The 25,112-nt window shown below is 32.7% G+C and overlaps 1 protein-coding gene across 5 annotated transcripts in view; it reads right to left on the reverse strand.

Moving 5' to 3' along the window:
* The window catches only part of SPOCK3 (SPARC (osteonectin), cwcv and kazal like domains proteoglycan 3), a 653,697-nt gene that overhangs the window by 549,287 nt on the left and 79,298 nt on the right, over nucleotides 1-25,112 (reverse strand). For 2 of the 5 annotated variants that reach the window (XM_031941448.1, XM_031941449.1), the window contains exon 1: nucleotides 7,928-8,514. The exons of the other annotated variants lie outside the window; for them this stretch is intronic. The gene's annotated coding sequence lies outside the window, so the exon portion shown is untranslated. Of the gene's footprint in view, nucleotides 1-7,927; nucleotides 8,515-25,112 lie in introns of those variants that run through there. 5 annotated transcript variants of the gene reach the window in all.

Genomic DNA, 25,112 nt, shown 5'->3' on the forward strand with positions numbered 1-25,112 from the left:
CATAAAAGTGGCAAACTTTTGGCAAACATATATCTCCTCTTTTTCTTTATTTTTTGATGTTAATGATCAGAAATTTATCAAATCAGGTTATCTTAATTGTTACATATTTCAAAGTTATTTTTATACTTGTATATATGTATTAGAGGTACTTTGATGTAGTGTAGCCTTTAAGTCAGGATTTTTCTCTATTAAGAATCATAGGTTTTTGTTGATCTGTTTATTTTTGGTTTTTAGTTAAGAAACTGTATCTGTTTATTATATTCTTAACTAATCATCTTATGAAATAATCAGCAAAACCCCTCATTATTAATTATTTGGATAGGTCTAAATATAAGGAGATAATATTGCAAGATTTTCACATCTATAAATATATAGTGATAAGAATTAGACATGGGATTTCACTGATGTAGAAAATTCCCAATAAGGGAATCTTCACTACAAATGCAAGTCAGCAGTTTTGAGTTAATTTATAGTCTTAGAGAGGTAGCTAGATCATAAGTGGTTAAGTAACTTATGCAGGGTGAGTCAGTGTATCAAAATTGTGAATTCATATTTTCCTGATTTCATGGCCAAATCTATATCCTGTCATACTATAGTCTACTATATTATGGTACCATATATGTGCATAAGTTACTATACTACTATAATATAAATGATGATGTTAAATCCTAACTTCTCCCCCTAAAAAATTATATAACCCCATTTTCACACATAATTTATTAAAAGTATACTCATAAGCAAAAATAAACTAAAATGATAGGAACAAAACATTAAACATATTTTCTTACCTCAAGATAGCATTCTCAAAGATGGGACATTATAGTTGTGAATCTTCCAATTTTCACCTTGTTATTACTATTGGTACAAACAAGATTTCTAACCACCTTCCTCTTTTTTCTTGGCACTGTACCTCTATTATAGTTTATGTCCTTCCTCTCTTTGTATTTGTGACATAAAATATCTAGGTCAATGATGATACATGAGTAGGTAGGATGAGAAAAATCAAGAAATGACAAACCATAATATAGGAATACATCTGAAATGAATTTTTTCTTTACAATACTCTTTGCTATTTGTATTCAAGTGATATTAACATTATATAAATATAAAACTGGACTTTAGAAAAAATTTGATGGACATAGCTATCATAACCTATAAACTTTCAGTCTTTCAGATATCTCTAAAAGTTATTTATAAATGAGCAGAGAAATTAACAAATGTTCTTGTTTGAAGACAAACATGCATTGTAACCCCTTTATATACTTCTATTTTCTTAATTCACTTAAGAGTTTGTTTTTTGTCATATTGGGGCCTAACAGCATATATAAGTTAGATCTTCCCTCATAAAATCCCTTTATTTTGCTAATATAAATCAAAAATAGTTACAACTTTACTATGCTTAACCTGTCAAAAGTATACATTATGTAAATCTCCATTTAAATCTTGATAACCTCTTAACCTCTTGTCCATTTTAAGGGCAATGTTTCATAATAAAGATTTTTTTAAATTTGTAAATATTTTTATGGATTAGTGTATTTTATTGGATATCTCTATGGATGTCATATATTTTCAAAGTTTTTTTTAAGCCACAGAAGTTCCTAAAATTTCTCTATATATTCAAGTTATAGCCTTGGAAGTATGGAACTTTGAAAGAATTTGCAAAAAATATATTATGAAATATTTTTATTAAAAAAATTATAAAATAATTCTAGCATTGTAGAAATTGTCTTTGATAAAATTTGCAGTCTGGTAACCATCAGAATAATCACTATGATTTTTAGAAATATCTGCTGTTAAGGTTTCTTTTCTTTCTGAGCCGCCATACTTTCTTATTGACAATATTCAATCCTGATCTTTACTTTTCAAGTAAAGTACTTTTACAGTACTTTACAGTACAGTACAGTACAGTACAGTACAAGAAAAGTACTTCAAGTACTTTTCAAGAAAAACTTTTCAAATAGGAAAACAACTATTCCTTTTATTTTCATGATTCAGTATTCACTTATTAGCTCACTATTGGTAGGCAAAAATTGGGGATTAGGTGGTAGAAGAAAATTGAAATGAGGTCCAATTCCATTTTATCACTCTATCACTTTATCAATCTGTCATTTTCAAGATAACATGTTCACTATTGTTGAAAAGTTTATGTGGTTGAAATAGTATGAGCAGAGATCAAAAGGTAACATCATACATTGGAAAGAGAAATAGTTCTAGAATCAGAGTACCCGCAATTGCCAACCCTCACTTCCTATCTGTTATTACACTAAAACCAATTTGGTCACTTTCCTCATTTCTCAAAAAAAAAGGGGGGGAGGATTTGAAATGTGTGTGTTTATGTGTGGTATGTATTAAGATATGCTTCTTTCTTTAAAATCATGATCCTAATAATTTATTATAAATAAAGTATATGACATCTTCTCTTCTCAGTCAGGCTAACTACTAAGACTATTTCTCTATTTCATGAAAGAAAATGCCATCCCCTGCTGAATACTATGAAATTACTTGATAGCTTTATTGAAGATAATTTTAAAGTTTTCTACTGACCAAATACACACACACGCACACACACACACACACACACACACACACACAGAGAGAGAGAGAAAGAGAGAGAGACAGAGAGACAGAGACAGAGAGACAGAGACAGAGACAGAGAGAGACTGCTATACTAAGCATATCAAAATAAATATGAAAATAGGGCTGTAAGTTTTGCTAAGAATCAGCTGTTCAAGTGGCGTCATGTTTAGATGATTCTTTGTCCTGTTTTCAATGACACTTTATTCATGATTTTTTTCACTTCAAAATGGTATAAGTTTAAATACCAGTAAAATAGAGAATAATATCTCTCTTGAATCTTCATTAATTTTATTTCTTTTTTGTAGCACAACCATTTTAATATCATGAATGAACAACTTCTAAAAAGCATCTAATTAGATCTGTGATAATTCTCTCCCCCATAGTGTTCAAGAATTTTTATTGAGCATATTAGATGATTATATTTATGCACTGCAAAATTTGGCTTGCTTTTAAAAAATCCTTGGGGGTCTGTTCCAAACATTTTTAAAAGTCAAATCTACCATTAGTCTAGATCTTTTGCCTCTTTTCTTGTATATAAGCACTGAGGGACTCCCATATTTTCCTTTAAGCATCATTATCTAAGATTTCTTTAAACTATATTAATATAATGCAATTGTCCATAAGGCATATTTATCTAAACCATTTATATTTTCTCCTTCACTTTCTTTAAACAGACCCCTCTACCACCTCATTCTTCCAAATGTTTTGTTAAGCAAAAAGCAATGTTTTATTCTTTCTTCCTTTTTAGAATTCATACATGTAGAAAGTGAAAAGGATTGACCCCATCACCAATTCTAAATATTTTCTATCTGGAACTGGAACATAAAGAAACAGATCTTTACTTTTAATCCTAAATAAGTTTATGTCTATATGTTTGAGCACATTTAGCATAAATCTCTAAAGGATTTACTTGAAAGTAAAATCAATTTTGGTGATATTTTATCAACATCACAACAAACACAAAAATCATGAAAATCTCCATATTAAATTATACCATGAACCAAAATGTTTCAGGGGAAATTTTAGGAAAACATTTTTATTTCAAATATATTTGCATCTTATAGAAGAGAAAAAGAAAGAAAATATTTTTGTTTGTTTTCCTCCAGCTCTTTCCTCTTTTCCTATGGAGAAATGATCTCTTTCCCTTGTCAAATAGAATAACATGGGGATATATCCTTCATGAAGCTAGGATGATTATTTTGAATGGTTTGCAAACACAAACATTTCTAATCTCCCTCATTTGTTCAGACTTTTAGTTTCAGTTTGTGAAGTTCACTTAGAAGGAAAAAAAAGGAGATCAAGGTTGTTTTATGTATAAATAACTCAGAACCTAATGATATTATGAAAGGACCTGGTAAATGACATTATTATATCCAAACTTTTCTTACAAAACTATTTTTGAAAAGTTATGTATGTTGCTGTTTATAATAGACCATCCATTTCACTGACATACTGATCTTAGAAAAAGAAAAGCTTTCTACCAATTCAGTTCAACATCTGTTTTTCAAGTTACAGAGAGTTCCTGGAGGCACCAAAATTAAGTAACTTAGATCCAGCTGTCACTATATATTGAAGTTAGAATTTGAACGCAGGCCTTCTTATCATAGATTCCAACTCATACACATCATATCATTACCAGATAGATTAATGACACTGATTCTTTGTCTACAATTTTTTTTCTCAAGTTATCCATTGAAGTTCTACAAATCATTGTACATTTGGTCCCATTACCTAGTTTATTTTCCTAGTACTTTTCAAACCTATTTTTACAAAGAAGAAAAACAGTCTATTTTCCCTGTCAATAATATAAGAATAATGAACCAAAAGAGTAGTCAGTCCCATCCTTTGACCCAAAGACAAGATAAGTTCCCAATACTTCTTTATTCTGCCACATGTCAAAGTAAAAAGCTAAAAGCAGGAATAATTGTGTGTGGAATTAGATAGAAACTTTAGAGAGCATCTAATTTTGAGATGCTTTAGAGAGCATCTAATTCAATCTCACAAAGGCTAAAAAGTGTAGAAACTCCTGAATACTATGAAAACTGTGACTTATTCCATCTTTGACCTGGGTTTATTCAAGTTTTCTAGGACAGTTTGGTCCTCAACACCTGAAGCACTGATGCCAGTTTTAATGTGGTATGGTGTGGAAAAAAAGTCAGGATTGGGCTGAGTTTTTAACCTTATCTCTATCATAAGCTAACTTTATAAACTGATTGGGAGAAAGTCATTTACCCTATCCAAAAACTTTTTCCTCCTGTGTATAAAGAAGATTAAGTACCAGTTTTCAAAAAAAAAAATGAAAATCCATGAAGTTGCATATAGAAAGAGCTTTACAAGACTTTGAACACTTATATAAATGACATGCATACACACACACATTTTTGAGACTGGATGTCCCTATTTAGTCTAGGTTACAAGAGTTGTGGAAACATATATGTCTCATTGTACTATTGATGACCATGGAAAATTTATTATGCTTTCCTTTTCTTTTATCTTTTTAAATTTCTTAGTTTTTTCAAGTGCTTTATCTATTTATTTATAATAATCACTTTTCACTTTTCAAAACACATGCAAAGATAGTTTTCAACATTCACCCTTGAAAGTCCTTATGATCCAATTTTTTATTCCTCTGACTCCATCTCCCTCCTTTCCTAGGCAGCAAGTAATCCAACATATCTCCTCCTTTTTTGACCTGGACTAAATTACATTCATTTTAGACATTATGGTGGACCTCTCCCCCCACTAAATCTTCCAATATACCATAATAGTGTAAAATACTATATCCTCATAGAATGGACACAAGATTGGCTTCATCTCTACTATAGCTTAGAAATCCCAAACTCAAGCAATCTATCAGTCTCTGCCTCTACAGGAAGATGAACTACAGACCTGACTCACCATAGTCATCATAATATATAAAAATTCCATAAAACAAATGCAGCAGACAATTGAAAGTCACCAGGAATCTAAATCCCTAAGCCAATTTCTTCCTTTAGCTAACAGTTCCTTGGTGTTTAGAACAAAAGTTTTCATGCAAGTTTGCTCTGTCTTTGCTCCATATATGAAGAGACTTGAAATGAACTGAAATGTGGCATTTTTGTTTCAGATTTCCTTTCTTTCATGCTTCAAATTTGTGGCATAAACCCCTTTAGTTCAACAAAAGAAAAAGTTGACAGCACTGTTTATTGCTGGTCCTAGCCTAAGGGTGGGTGGTAGAGAATCTTGTGTGCCAGTGATAGAAAAGTTAAAAGGAGACCAATTCCAAGACTACTCCAAAAGACAAGACTAGGAAATGATAATTGGAAATAAGAAATGATGAAAGTTCTCTCCTTCCTAATCCCAGACAGTTACAGAGGTTTCTTTTCTTCAAATGCTTTATCTGTCTAGATAATAACAAAATATTATTCACTTAGAGAAGCCTCTAATGGTAATGCAATCACTGTCTCAAAGCAAGAAAGAAAAAAATATTGAGAGAAATACAGTTTTCTGCAATACTTCGCCCCTCCTTGATTTCTAAAGATGAGGTGGCGAATCACGTGAGTGAGTCAATATACAGGTAGATATGAATGCTGATTGTTGACACTTAAAGAATGTTATAGTAAACATTTTGATACCACTTTAAAAACTGCAATAAGGGAAATTCTGCTGGAAAACTCCACTTTCTTAGATTCAACTTAGAAAAAGACCTTACTACTAGGTTATTTTTGTCTGTAATACCAAGGGATTTTCCTGCAGAAGTCCTTAAACCCTAAATCCCTGCTGCATTTACAAGATCAAATATCTCAATAGCTAAGTTTATCCAATGATCCATTTAAAACCACCATAGGAAGGCAGATAAAAAGCTGAGTGTGTAAAACTAAAGATATGATTGCATTAAGCAATTTTCCAGAAGACAGTTACAAAATGCTTCTAGTTTCTTTGTTCACCACTGAATATTATTCACTCAAGTAATACATATGCATTATTGAACTTCATTTCCAAATTTAAGAATAGATGTACATTATAAATCCATGAAATTTTTTTCTTTTGTTTAAATGTCTATTACCTAAAAAGTAATGTTGACAGAAGAGAACATATATGCATGATGAAAAAAAAAAAAAACTAATGAAACTGTCCATGGCTCCATGAATTATGTTAATACATTAAAATGAATGCATTGTTCTTGCAGTATGAATTTGTGTCAAAGCACCAGAAAATAAGACATTTATTGATCATTCAAAAACCATCCAAGATATTCTCTATGATATGTGACTCTTAATTTCATACAGTGGAAAAAGGGTTTTTTTTTGGTATTTATGTAAACATATATACATATTCATAAATATCCTTGTGTGTGTCTCCAAATCCATAGACATACAACTATAAAAATATCTAGATTTCATTGATAACAGGAATCTGTATTTCTCTACCAATAATAGTAGTAATACTTGCTATCCATTTATTAACCATTTGATAGTTTATCAAGCACTTTACACAGGTTATATCATTTGATCCATGCTTCAGTCCTGTGAAGTAAAGTATTTTATCATCTATCCTTAGTTTACAGATGAGAGAAAAGAGCCATGACTTGACCAGATACCCAGCAAGTTGGGGTTTGGCAGAGATGTTTGACATTTTTCTAACTCCAAATTCAGCATTGTATCTATAGGTATAATTGCAATCTGGGACAACTTTAGTAATTTACCCAGGACCATAAAGACAGTATGTATCAAAAAAAGGAGTGAACCCAAGTTTTATTGCTTCAAAAGCCTGGCTCTTTATTTTCTAAGCTTTGCTTCCTTTCTATGTGAAAATAAAATAACCAATTATTAATTATTTCAAATACTATGCTTGCTTTAAAATTGCAAAATAATAATCTGGATTGCTTTGTTTCATTTTTCTATTTCAAAATGAATTTCATTCCAAGTTAATTTTCTCTACCAATACCACTTCTTCAAGCCAAATGAAAGGTGTCATTTTACAACTTTGCCACATTATTTTGATCATGATAGGCAAGACTGACCATCAATACACAAAGCCACAAGTTTACTAGAGATTATCAGCCTGACTGAAAGGGGAAAAAAGAAAAAAAGAAACAATGAATTTATAGCCCAACATCTTCTGAAGCATCAAACAAATTAACTCATTAATGTTCTTACTGAGCCTTTGACATATTTTTGCATTTTTAAAAACTAATTTAGCCAGGATCAGGAAAGGCTGTTGACCTTGTACTACAATTTTCTACATAATAACAAACATCTGTTCCCCTGTCATAGTTTCATGAATTGTCATATTAGAATTTAGCAGGAAGGAACATGGACGCTCTAATGTGTAGATTACATGTATTATAATCACAGAAATTTTATCTTACCCTTACTGTCCATGTCCTCCTGTATAACTTCCAAGGAGTCTTCTATCCACTGCTGTCATTCTCATTGCCAGGGCAATACTGAGCTGTGGGCCACTTCAAACACTGTGACTCTCCCACATGCTCTCCTACTCAAACATTTCATAAATTTTATCCTTTATTCCATTTCTAGAATTCAAGTCATGAATGACATTTTATGCAGTCTCCTACCACTCTGTGTCAGCAAGCATTGAGTTTCATGTTCAGAATGTTCTTCTCCCTCGCCTCCATACCTTGGAATCGCTAGTTTCTTTCACAATCCTGCTCAAGTGTCACTTTCTATATGTAACAATCTTTGCATTGCCCTTCTTCCTAAGCTCACTTTCTGTTTTTTGCTATATATGTCCAAATCTCAAGCACTGGAATAAAAGTTATTTGAGAGCAGGAATTATTTCATTTTCTCTTTATATCCTTAGGGCTTAGGTACAGGGCTGTTATACAGTATGATAGGGAATGGACCTATGTTTAATTGGCATATGGAACTCCTCTTGAAGAATTTCTTCTACCAATGCAGATTAGTATTTCTACTACAAGTTACAGTCATAGAGAGCTGCTTAGAATTGAAAAATCAAGTAGTCATACATCCAATATGTGTCAGAGACAGGACTTGAAGATATATCTCCTTTATTCTGAAGTCAATTTTCTGTCTATTATCCTTCAAAGAACAGAATAAATCCCTAAGAAATATTTGTTCTGTCAATAAAAAGTTATTTTAAAAAAAAAAGAGATATTTGTTGACTAATGGTATCGACAATGGAACCATGAATTTATGAGGAAATTTGATCTACTTCATAAATAAATCCCAGATTTGCTTCCTGAAACACAAAAAAGTTAAGTGACCTATTTAGGATGTCACAATCCAGGATTTCCTGACTCTAAGACTAGAATTTTATTCACCACATTGGAAATTCTAACATTCAGGAAATAATATAGAACTAACTATAATACCCTTATTAAATATTTGATGTACTATATTTTTTGTATTTGATGTACTATATAACTCACTGGAAATACAAAGAGGAATTAGGAACAGTTTATGTCCTAAAGGACTATATAGTATTGTCAGGGGTTAAGAAAACATGTACACAAATTTCTGTCTAAGTCTATATCTATTTATCTATATGTGTGCATGCATGTGGATAAGTATATGTATACATACATATATCTATACACATAAAATATGCACATACATGTGCATATGCATGCATGCAAGTGCACATACCCATACACCAAGAGCAAAGAAAATAAACTGAATTTCTCCACATGGTGTCCTACACATAGTGAAAAAGTAGATTTGAGGTAGGATTTACTTTAACCTAGGGAGAAAAAGCAAAAAAGAAAAAATGTATTATTGAGCAATAAAAAATGATAGGCTCTAATTTAATGATGAAGTCAATCTGCAGCAGTTAGAGCAAATACAGTGATAATACTGAAAGAAGTTAAATCCCAAGACTCTCTATAGGTTCTTTTCTATTTTCAGCAACCTATAAGCCAGCTGTAGAACTGCCTATCTTCAGTGATGCCTGCGACACATCCCAATTTAGAATGTTCTTTAAATTTCATTAACATTCTTAGTTTTTATCACCTTTCCTGTTAATTAGTCTATAAGCAGGCACCCTAACAAATACCCCTATTTCCCTAATAAAAACTATTACCTAAATAAAATGCCTTTGAAAGTTTACTTTAAGACGTTCATACTATTATTTGCACATAAATCCACATTCCCAAAGAAGTCAAAATTAGAAAATATGATTTATAGACTATCACAGTTCTTCATATACATGTTCTATTCTTTAAATAACATAAATATATCCACTATAAATAAGTATTTTTCTTTTTCTTTTCTTCCTCTTTATCTTTTCTTCCTCCTTTTTCTCTTTCTTCTCCTCCTTTTAATGCTAACATTGCAAAAAAAAAACATGTGGAAAATTTCTGATGGAATAACAAAATAAGTTAAAAGTGCTGAAATATTGTTTTCTATCTTTGAATCTGGCTAATAATGTAAAAATGTATTTTATTCCCTTTCTTTATAAACAGTCTGACATGAGACAAAACACAAGGAGTGACCTTAGGAAGACTATGTACAATCTGAAAATCCTAGATCATCACTAGCTATGTGAATTTGTCCAAGATAATTCCTTACTTTCCTCATCTATAGAACAATGATATGATTACATCTCTAATACACCATCAAGGATTAAAACCTATGATTCTTTGACCCCAGTTTTGATTTTACAGCCATCCCACTGAAACATATTTAATACTATAAAGACAATAACAGTGTTGCTTTTTCTTTACACTGTTCATACAATTAGCATTTTATAAATAAGTAACAGCTACAACCTCATTTTAAAACATGAAATTTTCAACTAATATTCACTTGTCTTAGTTGACAATAATAGAATTTATTCATTAAAAAGTTTTTAAATATTCACAGAAAACATCATGCATCAATATCAAACATATGTATTTTAGAAGTGATTTATAAACTAGGTGTGGTGGTACATCCCTGTAACCATTGTTACTGGGAGATTGCTTGAGTTTGGGAATGTTGTGCTACAGTAAGGCTACAGGCAATCTAGCTTCCAAGCTAATCCTAGAACCAATATGGTGGAGTCCCTAAAAACAGAGGATTACCAAGTTGCTGAAAGAATAAACCAACCTGGGTCAAACAAAAGAGCAGACAAAAGCTTTCTGAACTATAGGGATATCAGATTCACAAGTAGCCAGTATACTTAAAGCTTAGACAAGATAGGGAGAACCAATCTCTTGTCTCCATCATTGCCTCTGACTCCATCTCTGTTTCTGTCTCTCTGACTGTCTCTGAATGTGTCTCTGTTTCTGTTTCTAATTCCATTCATTCTCACTCTCCTCTCTCTCTTTCTCTCTCTCTGTCCCTCCCTCTGTCTCTGTCTCTGTCTCTCTCTGTCTCTGTCTCTCTTTCTCTCTCTTTTCCTCCCCATCTTTTTCTCTTCTCTTCCCCTCTCTCCTGCTCCCTTTCCCTCTTCCTCTCTCTCTCTCTCATTGTGTATATATATATATATATATATATATATATATATAATATATATATATGTGTGTGTGTGTGTGTGTGTGTGTGTATGTGTGTATATATAGATAGATGGATAGATAGATATAGATATACACACATATACATTAGATATAAGTGGACATAAATACATATTTATATTTATATCCTTACATGTATATTTATTTATGTAATACTCAAAATATGGTAAAGCACTTTCTATATATGACTTCATGCATTCTAACCACATTCTTATGAATTTGACACACTTTCTCCTTGATATAGATAAGAAATAGTATCAAAGAGATTAAATGAAGTCCAAAGGGTTATAGAATTAGCTTCTTAGAAGCATAATGGGGAGAAAGAGAGTTAGAGAGAGACAGGCGGACAGACTGACAGAGATAAGAGACAGAGAGAGATAGAGACTGATAACAGGCAGATTGCTGTTTATCCTTCACTCTAGAAGAGGACCATGACACCAGGGGAGTGATAGCATGATATGCAAGTGAATTGGATTTAAGTAAAGGATGGCTTGCAGAGTCACCAGCCTCACTTTCTCTTCCAGAGCCATCTTGATCCAGGAAGAAAATATATATCAAGATGATTGGACTAAGATTGTTAAAGACCTTGATTTAAAAAGGCCACTGTATCCAAAGTTCTGATAGAGAGCAGGGTATACTGAATAAAGTGATGATGAGAAGCAAAACACTCATGAGGAAAGAAAGTGTGAGAGCTAAGAAAGAGAAGATAAGTTAAAAATAGCATGAAATAAAAAAGTTAGTTTTCATAATTATAAATGTGAATATGATGAACTCACTCATAAAATGGAAAAGAAAAGCTAAATGGATTAAAAACAAGAATCTTTCAATTTGTTGTTTACAAGAAACATATATAAGGGGCTGGAACAAATCTATTTTGCTTCAATTGAAATAAAGAAAACAGAGGTAGCAATTATGATCTTAGAACAAAAGCAAAAACAGATCTAACTAAAAGAGATAAAGAAACTAAATCTGGTTGAAAGAGATCATAGGTAATGAAGTTACATCAATATTAACTAAACATAGCACCAAATGGTATAGCATCTAAATTTTTGAGGAGGAATTTGAAAGAGTTGCAGGAAGAAATAGGTAATAAAACTATACTAGTGAGGCACATCAGTTTTCCACTCTCAGAATTTGATAAATCTCACCCAAAAATAAAAACAAGAAAGAATTTAAGGGAGTGAATAAAATTTGGGAAAAGTTAAATATGACAAATCTCTGAAAAAATGAATGGGAATAGAATGGAATATGCCTTTTTTTTTCTCAGCAGGACATGGCAGCTATACAAAAATTGGATTCATATTAGAAGATTAAAAATTTTACAACCGACATTCTTTTTAGATCATAAAAAAAATTCAACTATGGACAATAAAAAACATTTTAAAATGTATTGGAAATTAAATAGTCTAATTCTAAAAAACAAGTTGGTCAAAGAACAAATTATAGAAAACAATCATTTTCATTAAAGAAAATGACAACAGTGAGACATGTCAAAATTTGAGGGATGCAATCAAAGCAATACTTAGGGCAAATTGTCTTTCTCTAATTGCTTACACATCAACAAAATAGAAAAAAAATCAGATCAGGGAATTGGGTAAATATAATAAAAATGACAATTCTACCTAAATTAATCTATTTATCCAATGTCATATCAAACTATCAAAAATCAATGTGTAGAGTTTGAAAAAATAACAATTCATCTATAAGAACAAGAAGCTCAAGAATATCCGGAGGGAGACTCAATGGAAAAAAGGTGAAAGAAAATGGTCTAGTTGTATCAAATGTCAAACTATTTTATAAAGAAGTTATCAAAACAATCTGGCCCTGGCTAAGAAATAGAGTGGAAAAATCTGTGGAACAGACTAGGTGCAAATTACATTATAGTTAATGACCATAGTAATCTGATGCATAGATAAAGATTAAAACTTTTTGAACAAAAAATTTTATATGAGAAAAACTGTTCAGAAAAGTTAAAAACAGTATTGCCAAAAATAGGTACAAACCAACATCTCACACCATATCTAAAGATAAGGTCAAAATGTATGCATAATTACACATAAAAGGTGATGTTGTAAGCAAATTTAGAGAGCATGGAATCGTTTATCTATCATATTTATGGATGAGGGAAGGATTTAAGACATAAAAAGTTACATAAAATACATGATTTTGATTGTATATTTTTAATTTTTTGCATAAATAAAAACAATGTAAAATTTTAAAGAAATTAGAAAACTGAGGAAAGAAACATTTGCAACAAGTATGTCTGCTAAAGGCCTTGTTTCTTAAATATATAAGGAACAGAACCAAATGTATAAAAATAAAAGTCATTCCATAACTGATAAATGGTTGAAGCCTATCAATGGACAGAATTCCCCCCCTCAAAAAAAAAAGCTATCTTTAGTCATATAAAAAATATTCTAAATCACCATTAATCAGGTCTGAGACACCACTTCATACCTATCAGAAAGGTTAATATGACACAAAGGGAAAATGTCAGATGTTAGAGAGGTAATGAGAAAACTGAAATGCTAATGCATTATTGTTGAAGTTGTGAATTGATCCAACCATTCTGGAGAGCCATTTTGAACAATCCTCAAAGAGCTTAAAACTGTATATACTTTTTAATAAGGGAATACCACTACTATATCCACATTTCAAAAACATTTTTAAAGGGAAAAGGAACCACTTATACAAAAATACTTATAGCAGCTCTTTTAGTAATGGCTAAGAATTGGAAATAAAAGGGATGCAAAACAACTGGAGAATGGTTAAACAAGCTGTAGTATGTGATTATAATGGAATATATTTTTGTGATACAATAAATAACAAGGAGGATGAATTCAGAAAAATCTGGAAAGACTAACATAAACCGATGCATAGTGAAGTGAACAGAAACAGAATATTGTACAAAGTAACAGCAATATTTTTGATGAAGAATTGTGAATGACTTTGCTATTCTCAGTAATACAATGACCTAAAACAATATGTATGACTGAGGAAGCATACTATCCACCTTCAGAAAAAGAATTAATATTGACTGGATATATATATATATGTATATGTACATATATATACATATATATCAAAGCATACAATTTTTTGAATCTCCTTGTACAAAATGAATAACATGTAAATATTCTTACATAATTGCAAAAGTATAACATATCAACATATCTAATTATTTACTATCCCAGGAAGAGTAGAAGGGAAGTAGGGAGGGATAGAATTTGGAATTCAAAATGCTAAATTAAAGATAAAAAATAAAATAGTAGTGATACACAAAAAAGAAATAGGGAAGGAAACTGTACATAATATATGCAAAAGTCTGAATTTTTAATGTTTAGTAGTCATAATAAAGATCATAATTTCATATAAATGAAATCTTTCAACTTGCAATTGTTCCATTTTACTTTGAACATTCTTCTCCTTTAAATATTTACTTTGGACCATAAGTCTGTAGGGACTGTTTTTAAAAGAATACTCTCGGCATTAATATTTCTAATGTAAAATGAATCAAAATGTTTTTGTGGAACTAAAATCAGTAATAGGGTTTGTTCTTGATGTTGTTCTGAAAGTTCTACTATAAAGATGTCCTTTTTTGAATATGTCTTCTATACCTGTATTATTTATCCCTTTGAATGGCCTATTTCAGTCAGCAATGGAAGTATATTTATTCATGTGGTTCAGGGAGATTTTTCAGGCAATCACTGCTTGCTACAGACAAGACAACTCTAAAGGGAAAAAGTAATATCTTTAGTTGCACAAAGTAAAAGAAACCTATCAAAATCTTCCTAGGGTCCCTCCCCGGAAGCAGACAAGTTACAAAAGAAAATAGGAACTGAATAGGCATCTCAGATAAAACTGTATTTTGTAGAATGTAGGCTGTCCTCTTTCTAATTATCCATTTTGCCATTTCAGGTTCTTGTTAATTTAATGTCATTTACTATTTAGCCCAATACACACTATTTAAATGGATTTATTTGTCTTAAACCCCATTACGAAATTTTAAATTCCCTAAGGGAAAATGATGCTTTTTGTCTACCTTCCTTTTCTCCAACATGCCTGATACTGTGCATAGTACTCAGTGCATTGTACATAGTAATTACTCAAGTAACAATTGTGGAATATGAATGAATGAGTAAATAAATGAAGCTCAATTTTCTTATAAACATATGGTGATGGATCCAAGTTATGAACATAGAAACCATGGTATAGTGTGAGAAATAATTGATTTGGATCCCTATTCTATTCCAATCAGTATTAATCAATTTGATAAAACCATATTGATATTAGGCCCTAAAGCCATGAACAGCAGATTTTAAGTTCATTTGCTTAATCATAGGAAGGTAATTGGAGGCCCTCCACACTTCTTTTTCCTTGTCATGGTGACCAAGTCCAGTATGGCAGAGGTGACTCAAGTATATTTTTGTACCTCTGAACTAATCTCTCACCCAGTAGGAATAGGTGACTGTCTTATAAGCACTTAGATCACTGACTGCGATAGCTTGTACCATTTCCTCCTGCTTAACCTGAAGGAGAAGCCTATCCACTTTGTGTGGAAATCTTCCTTACTTCACCCAACTTGTGACCCTTTTTACATAATATTTTGCTTATTTTATCTTATGCATCATATGTCAATTGACAGAATTATTCTGTATTTGGTAAAGTTGTTCTTCAATGTTTGCACATATAGCCCTAAAAAATAGGACATTGGAAAGAGGAAGTATTTCAGATCATGAGGAAGATCTGAGATCCATTTCATTGGAGGGGACCATAGATCCTTTAATAAAGTGTCATTGGTTCAAAACCTGGGTTATCTCTTTTATGATAGGTAGAATCATTTGAATCCCCATAATAGGCATTTAAATAGTTGAAAGAATGATGAGAACAATGACTTCCATAACTGTAAGTACCAAATCTTTTGTGCTCTGTTATCTCACATAATTTTACCCCAACTCATAAATATTCTTCTACAAAGATACTGTCCCTGTTATGAATGACCTTGTGTACAACTTAAGAAGAGGATGGCTGCCCTCATGATATTCTTTTCTCAAGAGTCCTTTAGCCTACTTTGGAAATGGGAAGGTCAACACTAAACTTTGCCTGAAGTTTTATTTTAGCACTTTCTTAGTTGTTATTTTTTGCTGAGGCAATTGGGGTAAGTGACTTGCCCAGGGTCACATAGATAGGAAGTGTTAAATGTCTGAGGCCAGATTTAAACTCAGGTTTTACTGACTTCAGGGCTGGTGCCCTATCCACTGCACTACCTAGCTGCCCTCTATTTTAGCACTTTCTAAATAGAAGGTCCTATGGAGAAGAGTATTATCTAATCAATATAGAGATATCTTTCATCAAAGTCAAGAATAATTTTCTTGTTTTGTCTCTGTTGTTGTGCCAATACCTAAGAGTGTCTTGAATGTAAAAGTTTAGTAAATGCTTATTTGAATTCATGAATTTATAGTTCTTTTAAGTAATGAAGTCAGAATTTATATTACTATGACCATGAAACTCTTTAAAAAGACCCATTTTAAAACAAGGAAGGAACCCATTGCCTATGCAAAGAATGCTCTTTAAAGAGAGATGAACTGAGCTGATAACATCAATAAATCATCGAAAAATAAAACACTGAGCATGCAAAATGAATTATGATCTATAGAGAAAGCCATAAATTTTGAACTTCAAAAATAACATTATAATATAACAATATGTGTCCTAGAAACCTGCTTGTGAAACAAGTGTTAAAAAGAATCTCAATAAATACAGTAAAGAAAAATACATCTCTCATTTCCCAAGAACCAACAAAAAGAAAAATAACTGATGATTAGGAAAAGTTAAAGGAGACTATTAGTTAATTTTTTCAAATATGAAGGCAGACTAGATAGTGAATTGTCCTTAGTTTCAATTTATCTAAACCTGAGTTTAAATGCTACCTCTGGCCCTAACTCTTTTACTCTCAGCAAGTCCCCTAACCTCTCTTTGTCTGTGTTTAAAGTCATTCCTTGGTCTTATCTAGTAAGTCATAGGAGAGATACTATCTACTTTGGTACCAGATATTTCTTATGATGAGAACATCATAGATTCAGACACTCCATAGGTACTGCATTCTATGAAAGAGTAAATTTGAATAAAGTTATGTAACTGATCAAGACCATTGCCTAAAAAGCATTAGTCTCATTATCTTGAATCAGAAAGAAAAAAAATGTTGAAAAAACCTACACACTTTTTATATACTCTCTTAACCAATAATCCTAACTTGGAATGCAATCAAATTTAAGCTTTCCTAATGTTCACAGGGTACTTATAATTAAATACAGTACTTTTAAAGAAATTTAAAGGTGGCTGAAGCCAAGAGTCTCCTACTTCAGAAGGCTAAATTTCCCTCCTAAAACATCAGAAAAAGTACAACATATCAAATAAATCAAGCATTATACGCTTCCATACTGCTCTAGCAATCTTCCACCATCTCTCCCTGACTCAGTATAATGAACATCATGTCTTATCAAAGCTGGCTTTTCACACTGCGTTCCAAAGATTTTCATACAATTCTATGGAGAAATAAATTGAATCTAATACTGAAAGCAAATCAACCATTTATCTTCTCCCTCTTCCTCCCTGTTTTTTGGCATACAAGAGTCCCTAGAAAACAAAGAGGAATAGAACTAAATCATGTTCGCAAGCATTTGCACACACATTCAAAGCCAAATCCTCCTGTCAAATCCTGATACAGCTCTCTCCAGGGATTCATTCAACTCAAATGAAGTGTTTGTAGACAGAATTTGATATAGCCTTTTTGCATGTCAACCATAAATTGCCTCTTGGTGGAGCTTGAGGGTTAAATAGATTAGTGTATTTTTTTTTCCTTTGAGGGGGAAAATAGTAAAGAATTCTGATTTTCCCATGTCATACTGACTACAGTTTCAGATAGCCCTAATGTTGATAATATGACAGAATTTATCTTAGTTTCAATGTTCAGATAATACTACAATAAGTATTGCAATCTTGAATAGAAACTGTGCTGAAGCTAATAATTGATGCATACAATATATTCTCTTATTCTGGAAATAGCATTAACTAAATACTGTCATTGCTTCACAACTGATGACTCTATTTCTCCTTTAACAACCACTGTTATATATTGGAACTAAAACTCCTTTGCATGTTAACCAATCCCCTATATATTTTGTCTTTTCCTTTTCAAACAATACTACTTGAGAATAAGGTCTATCTCACATTTTCCTTTGTATCCCCATAACTTAGTATAGGGCTTAACACACAGCAGTTATTAATAAATGTCTTTTCATTATTCACTCATGGACTGGGGTACAAGAACAGTGGAAGAAATCACTCCCCAAAGCAGAGGACAAGAGTAAAACTACTCGTGGGCAAAATACATTTCAGTGCACTTGATATTTCTACCATTTTGAAAGTGAAGAAGCCTTGGATCACTACAAGGTATGGGCATGCATATGATCAGGAGAAAATGAGTGTTCGTGGGCTAAAGCTGTGGCCACTGGAGACAGACTGTAGAGAAATGACCCCCACAACCATTATTTTGACATTTCCAACTCTGGGTTGAGCTACTACTACATTTTTCTTCTTTTCTACTCCGTTGCCTACTTAGCTCAACAGATGCCAAGAAGTCACTATTTGACAGAAATGCCTGGGAAAATTGGAAAAGTGTGGCAAAAACTCTGCATTGACCCAATACCTTATACCAACATAAGATGGAAATGGATTCATCATTTAGACATAAAAAGTGGTATTATAGACAAATTAGAAGAACAAAGGATAATCTACCTCTCAGATCTGTGGAGAAAGAAGGAATTTGTGGCCAAAGAAGAATTGGAGTACATTATAAAATACAAAATGGATAATTTATGATTATATGAAGTTAAATAGTTTTTGTATAAACAAAAACAATGTAGACAAGGTTGGAAGGGAAGCAGAAAACTGGGGGAGAGAGGGGAATTTATACCCAAGGCTTCTTATAAAGACTTCATTTCTAAAATATATTAAGAAGTGACTCAAATTTATAAGATTGCAAGCTATTCTCCAAATGATAAATGGTCAAAAGATAGGAACAGGCAATTTTCAGGTCAAGAAATTAAAACATTTCTAGTTATGAAAAAAAGCTCTACATCACTATTGATCAGAGAAATGCAAATTAAGACAACTCTGAGATACTGCTACACACCTCTCAGATTAGTTAAAGATAATTGAGAAATGTTAGAGGAGATATGGGAAAATTAGGGCATTGATGCACTGTTGGTGGAATTGTGAAATGATCCAACTATTCTGAAGAACAATTTACAAATATGTCCAAAGAGCTATCAAACTGCACACCCTTTGATCCAGCAGTGTCTCTATTGGGCTTGTATCCCAAACAGATCATAAAAAGGAAAAAGCACCCATATGTGCAATAATGTTCATAGCAGGACTTTTTGTAGTAGCAAGGAACTGGAAACTAAGTGGATGTCCATCAGTTGGAGAATGGCTGAAAAAGTTATGGTATATGAATGTTATGGAATGTTACTGTTCTATAAGAAAAAAATCGGCATGAAAATTTCAGAGAAGCCTAGAGAGACTTAGATAAACTGATGCTATGAAGTGAATAGAACCAAGAGAACACTGTATATAGTATCCACGAGATTATGCGATGATCAATTCTGATGGACATGGCTCTTTTCAACAATGAAGTGATTCAGGCCAGTTCCAATAGACTCGTGATGGAGAAAGCCATCTGCACCCAGAAAAAGGACTGTGACAACTGAATATGAATTACAACATAGTATGTTCATCCTTTTCCCTGTTGTTTGCTTGCTTTTTGTTTTCTTTCTTATTTTCCCCTTTTAGAACTGGTTTTCCTTATGCAGCATAATTATATAGAAGAATTGCACATGTTTAATATATATTGAATTATTTGCTACCTAGGGGAGGGATTGGAGGAAGGGAGGCAGAAAAAATTCAAAGTACAAGGTTTTGCAAGGGTGAATATTGAAAACTATCTTGTCATATATTTTGAAAAAAAAAAGCTATTTTTATAAAAAACCACAAACCACTTTATATTACCTCTCAATAGATGAATCTAATGCAAGGTTGAAATAAGTAAATTGTCTAGTTCAGTAGCTACATAAAGATGAGTCATTATTTCAGTTCCATGATTAGCTTACTTGTTTCCATACTTGATTTTAATGAATTCTTCTATATCACTTTACATGAAAGCCACTTGTAGTGGTAAGTTTAATCTATATCTCCCTTTTCCTGACCACCCCACTGCATCTGTTTCACCATTGCCCTTTGGGTCACTGGCAATTTTGATTCCTCTACAATTGAAGTTTTATATTTTACAGCCACATAGGATTAGAAAAACTGGTTTTAAAATTATAGCCTTCAATTGCTAGGAACAGTTTAGATTTATTGACTCTCCTGACCAATTCTACTTGTGCATTCCACTCAGTTATTCATTACTGGGCCCATTCTATAGTCCATCTGCTGTGTCTACCCAAGATATGTGTGCTGATGAACTAATAGAATGATTTATTTATCCAACATCCAAACGTCATCACAATCTGGTTAACATGAAGTTTTCATCCACTTGGTTTTTCCAACATTTATTACATAGTTAATTGTGTGTGTGTGTGTGTGTGTGTGTGTGCGCGTGTGCGCGCAACCATGGATCTGATTAAGGGGATCTTCTTGTGTTGTAAGTCAAATTCACTCAGCTGCAAATGCAATGACTGTGAATGTCACTATTATATAGTAATTCACCAATGATTTTTATTCTCCACAGGGAAGAAAGGAAGGAAAGGAAGGAAGGAAGGAAAGAAGGAAGGAAGGGAGGAAGGGAGGGAGGGAAGGAAAGAAGGAAGGAACAGAGGGAGGGAGGGAGGAAAGGAAGGAAGGAAGGAAGGAAGGAAAGGAAGGAAGGAAGGAACGGAGGGAAGGTGGGAAGGAAGGAAGGAAGGGAGAAAGGGAAGGAAGGAAGGAAGGGAGAGAGGGAAGGAAGGAAGGGAGGGAGAGAGGGAAGGAAGGAAGGGAGGGAGAGAAGGAAGGAAGAAAGGGAGGGAGAGAGGGAAGAAGGGAAGGGAGAGAGAGAGGGAAGGAAGGAAGGGAGGGAGAGAGGGAAGGAAAGAGAATAGGAGGGAGGAAAGAGGAAGGAGAATGGGAGGGAGGGAAAGAGGAAGGAGAATGGGAGGGAGGGAAAGAGGGAAGAAGAAGGAAGATAGATAAATGAATAAAATGATGTGAAACCTAAAACAGCAATGATAATCTAAATGAATTTGTAAAAGCTTCATAGAATAAATGACACAGTAGCTGCTTATTGAAAGAAACTAAAGATTTTGAGAGGCAGCTGTGTAAGAATGCATTCTAGACATGGGAAATAGTCCTGTAGGAGTGGGAGATGGAAATGGGGATGTTCTGCAAACAGAAAGTAAGCCAATATGTCCAGAACACAATATGAACAAAAGAAAATATTGTGATATAAACACAAAAAGGTAGGATAGAACCAGATTATGATGTAAGTCAGAGGATTTAAGGAGCTTTAAAATTTAGAGATAACAGGAAACGACTGAAAATTATTTCAGCAAGGGGATGACATGGTCAGGTGGGTGTTTTGTGATGTTTATTTTGATAGCTATATGGAAAATTCATCAGAAATGTTAGAGTACAACGAAACCAAGGAGAAGAATTAAAAGGTTATTGCAGTTATTCAGAAGAAAGATAATAAGGGCTTGAAATAGGGTGACAGATGTATGAGCAAAAAGAATAGGACACATTTTAGTGTTGTCATCACTAACCCTGGAAAGGTACACTATTTTCACCTTTTCATGTTATTCTTACAACAGCTCTGTGAGTTTAGTACCATGGATTTCATTGCCTCCATTCTGGACTTATTCCAATGAACCATGATTCTCAGCTATATGCACCAAGAGGAAAACAATGATAGAAGAAAGAAAAAAATAAATAAATGCACAGTTTTATGGTATGAGCACCTTGAGTGACTATGCTATGTACTTTTTCAAATGTCATACTCATGACTATTATATATAATGTACGCCAAGATATGATGGAAATTATATGAATTTGGGTTCAGACCACCTGAATTAAAATTAAAATTACATTTCTATTACTAATTTCCTGACTTTTGGAAAGGTTCTTATACTCTCTGTGTCATCTTCAAAATGAAGTGGTTGAACTAGATTATCTTTAAGATCCCTTCCAATATGAATTATAAAATTCTATGAATTGTATTGTGTCATTTTGTATCTCTTTGCTTTGTGTGTGTGTATGTGTGAGTGTGTGTGTATGTGTGACATTGGCTTGATAAGGTAAGGGGAAATAGAAATAGAAAGAGGAGTTTATTACTACAATAATCCAAATGATATGCAATGAATGACAGGCAATGAGACAATGGGAATGAAGAAAAGTGAATAGAAACAGAAATGTAAACACAGAATTTCACAAGATATTGAGACCACATAGCATATTGTAGAAGAAAAGTCAAATATGACAGCAGATAGTATAGGTAATAATGAGTAAGATGATGCTTGTAAGTGAAATGAAATACAAAAGGCAAGAGAGTTGAAAATTTGGGGGAAGGAATTAAATTTTAGACACAAAAGCCTAATTTGATTTGACTTGGAATAAATGGTAAGGTAGTATAACTAACTCCTGTCTCAGAATCATCTAGCATTTTCAGTAGCATCATTCTGGTGAACATCCAAACTTAAGTTGCACATATTTTGTTGTTGTTGTTGTTGTTGTTGTTGTTGTGTGTGTGTGTGTGAATACATGCTGTTTTCCTCAATAGTAGGATATGTTCCTTGAAGTCAGGGACTAATTGTTTGTTGATTGAAAATTCCACAATAATATGAATGTTATGGAATATTATTGTTCTGTAAGAAATGACCAGCAGGATGAATACAGAGAGGCTTGGAGAGACTTACATGAACTAATGCTAAGTGAAATGAGCAGAACCAGGAAATCATTATATACTTCAACAACAATACTGTATGAGGATGTATTCTTTAGGAAGTGGACTTCCTTCAACAAAGAGAAGATCTAATTCAGTTTCAATTGATCAATGATGGACAGAAGCAGCTATACCTAAAGAAAGAACTATGTGAAATGAATGTAAACTGTTTGCATTTTTGTTTTTCTTCCCAGGTTATTTTTACCTTCTGAATCCAATTCTTCCTGTGCAACAAGAGAACTTTTGGTTCCACACACATATATTCTATCTAGGAAATACTGTGACATATTTAACATATATAGGACTGCTTGCCATCTAGGGGAGGGGGTGGAGGAAGAGAGGGGAAAAGTTGGAACAAAAGTGAGTACAAGGGATAATTTTGTAAAAAATTACCCAGGTATAGTTTCTGTCAATAAAAAAGTTATAATTATTAAAAAATACTTTATTGCCAAAAAAAAAGAAAATTCCACTAATAGCAAATGCTTCTCTAAAGCAGACTACTCCAATTTTGATAGCTCCACTTCTTAAGACTTTTTAAAAAATTTCAGGTGAAACCAAGAACTCCCTTTTGTTTGAAGTGCTGATGAGATAGCAATGTAAAAGAATTCAGTGGGTAATTGGAAATAAAGGATCAAAAATTTCGGTTAGTGGTTTAGACTGAAGATGCGAATTTTGAAGATATTGCATTATAAAATATAATTTTGACTACATTGTAGAGCTAGAGACAATTTAGAAAATAGTAACTTTTGAAAAAATCTACTTTTGGCTTGATCCTAAATAGAAATTGTCTCTTCACTGAATTTATTAGCTAAATAGTTTGAGACTTCAATTGATGAATAAACCCTTTTGGGACTCTCTAACTCATACAAAAACAGAAAACTATTGGAAACATACACTATCTCTTTTCTCATCAAAATTATGTCCATCTCACCAGATGGGAATATACTATGCTTCAGATTTCAGAATTCCATAGTTCTTTTATGAGTCATTCTCATATATGTGGTTGAAACCATAGGATAAAACAAGTTTTCCAAGACAGAAGGTACAGAAGAAGTGAAGACTGAGCAAGGTCAGACTTAAGCAAGAGAGGTAACAGGATGAAGCAGCTAAAGAGTTAATGAAAGACTTGGAAGAGTTCAATGTCATAGAAGTCTTAATGGCCATCAGAGGTATGAGTCAGAGAATTGAGGAAAGATATTAGATTCAGTGACTAAAGGTATACATTGCTGATATTTATAAGATTTTCATTAGATGGAAAGGTACAGAAGAAAAATTGAAAACACTTAAGAGGTGCATGATAATGATAAAGTAGAAGCAATACGTGTAGAATAGCCTTTCAAGATTTCAGTACTAAAGGGAGAAGGGAATGAAGACATTAGCTTGAAAAATTATTAGGGTTTAAGTTTACATTTTGGGGAAAAACATGGAAGAGAATTTCAGTCAGTCCTCAAATATTTGAAGCATTTTACATTATCATATAATGACAAAGAATTGTTCTGTGTAAATATAGAGTAGAATTGGGTTTAAAGGCTAAAAGGAAAAGGAAATCAAATCTCAGTTATTAGTTTCACGTGCCTTGAAAAACTGCTGGTCCCACTTCCTTAGAAGTCTTATAACAAAAAGTTGCTATATATGATGTAGGTAGAAATCTTCTTTAAATATGGGTTGTATTTCAGTGGCTCTGGAGGTCCTTTCCAATTCTAAAGAACTGTAAATATATGATTGAATTGTGAACATAGAGAAGAAAATGGAAAGGATTGGATTGAGAATAGATATCAGCATAACATAAAGAAAGAATACATTTCCCAAAGAGTGATATAAGAAATTCAAAGGAAGATTATTTAATCACCATAATCAGTGGGTTTTTTTCCCTGCAAATCAACATTTGCATCTGACTTTTTCCTCTGGGTATTGATCTTTTTCCAATTTGAGATCACAGCAGCTTAAAGAACAAAACAAAGCAGAAGAGAAACATGTGTTGGCATAAAACTACCAACTCTCTGGATAGTTTTAATTTCTCAGAAATCAAAGAGTAATGATCTCTAAGGAAAGCCTATGACACTAGGATAGTCAGTCAATTCAGGGTGGAAGGGAGAGATGGGATGG

Source organism: Sarcophilus harrisii, chromosome 6, assembly GCF_902635505.1.
Source record: "Sarcophilus harrisii chromosome 6, mSarHar1.11, whole genome shotgun sequence".
NCBI lineage: Eukaryota > Metazoa > Chordata > Mammalia > Dasyuromorphia > Dasyuridae > Sarcophilus > Sarcophilus harrisii.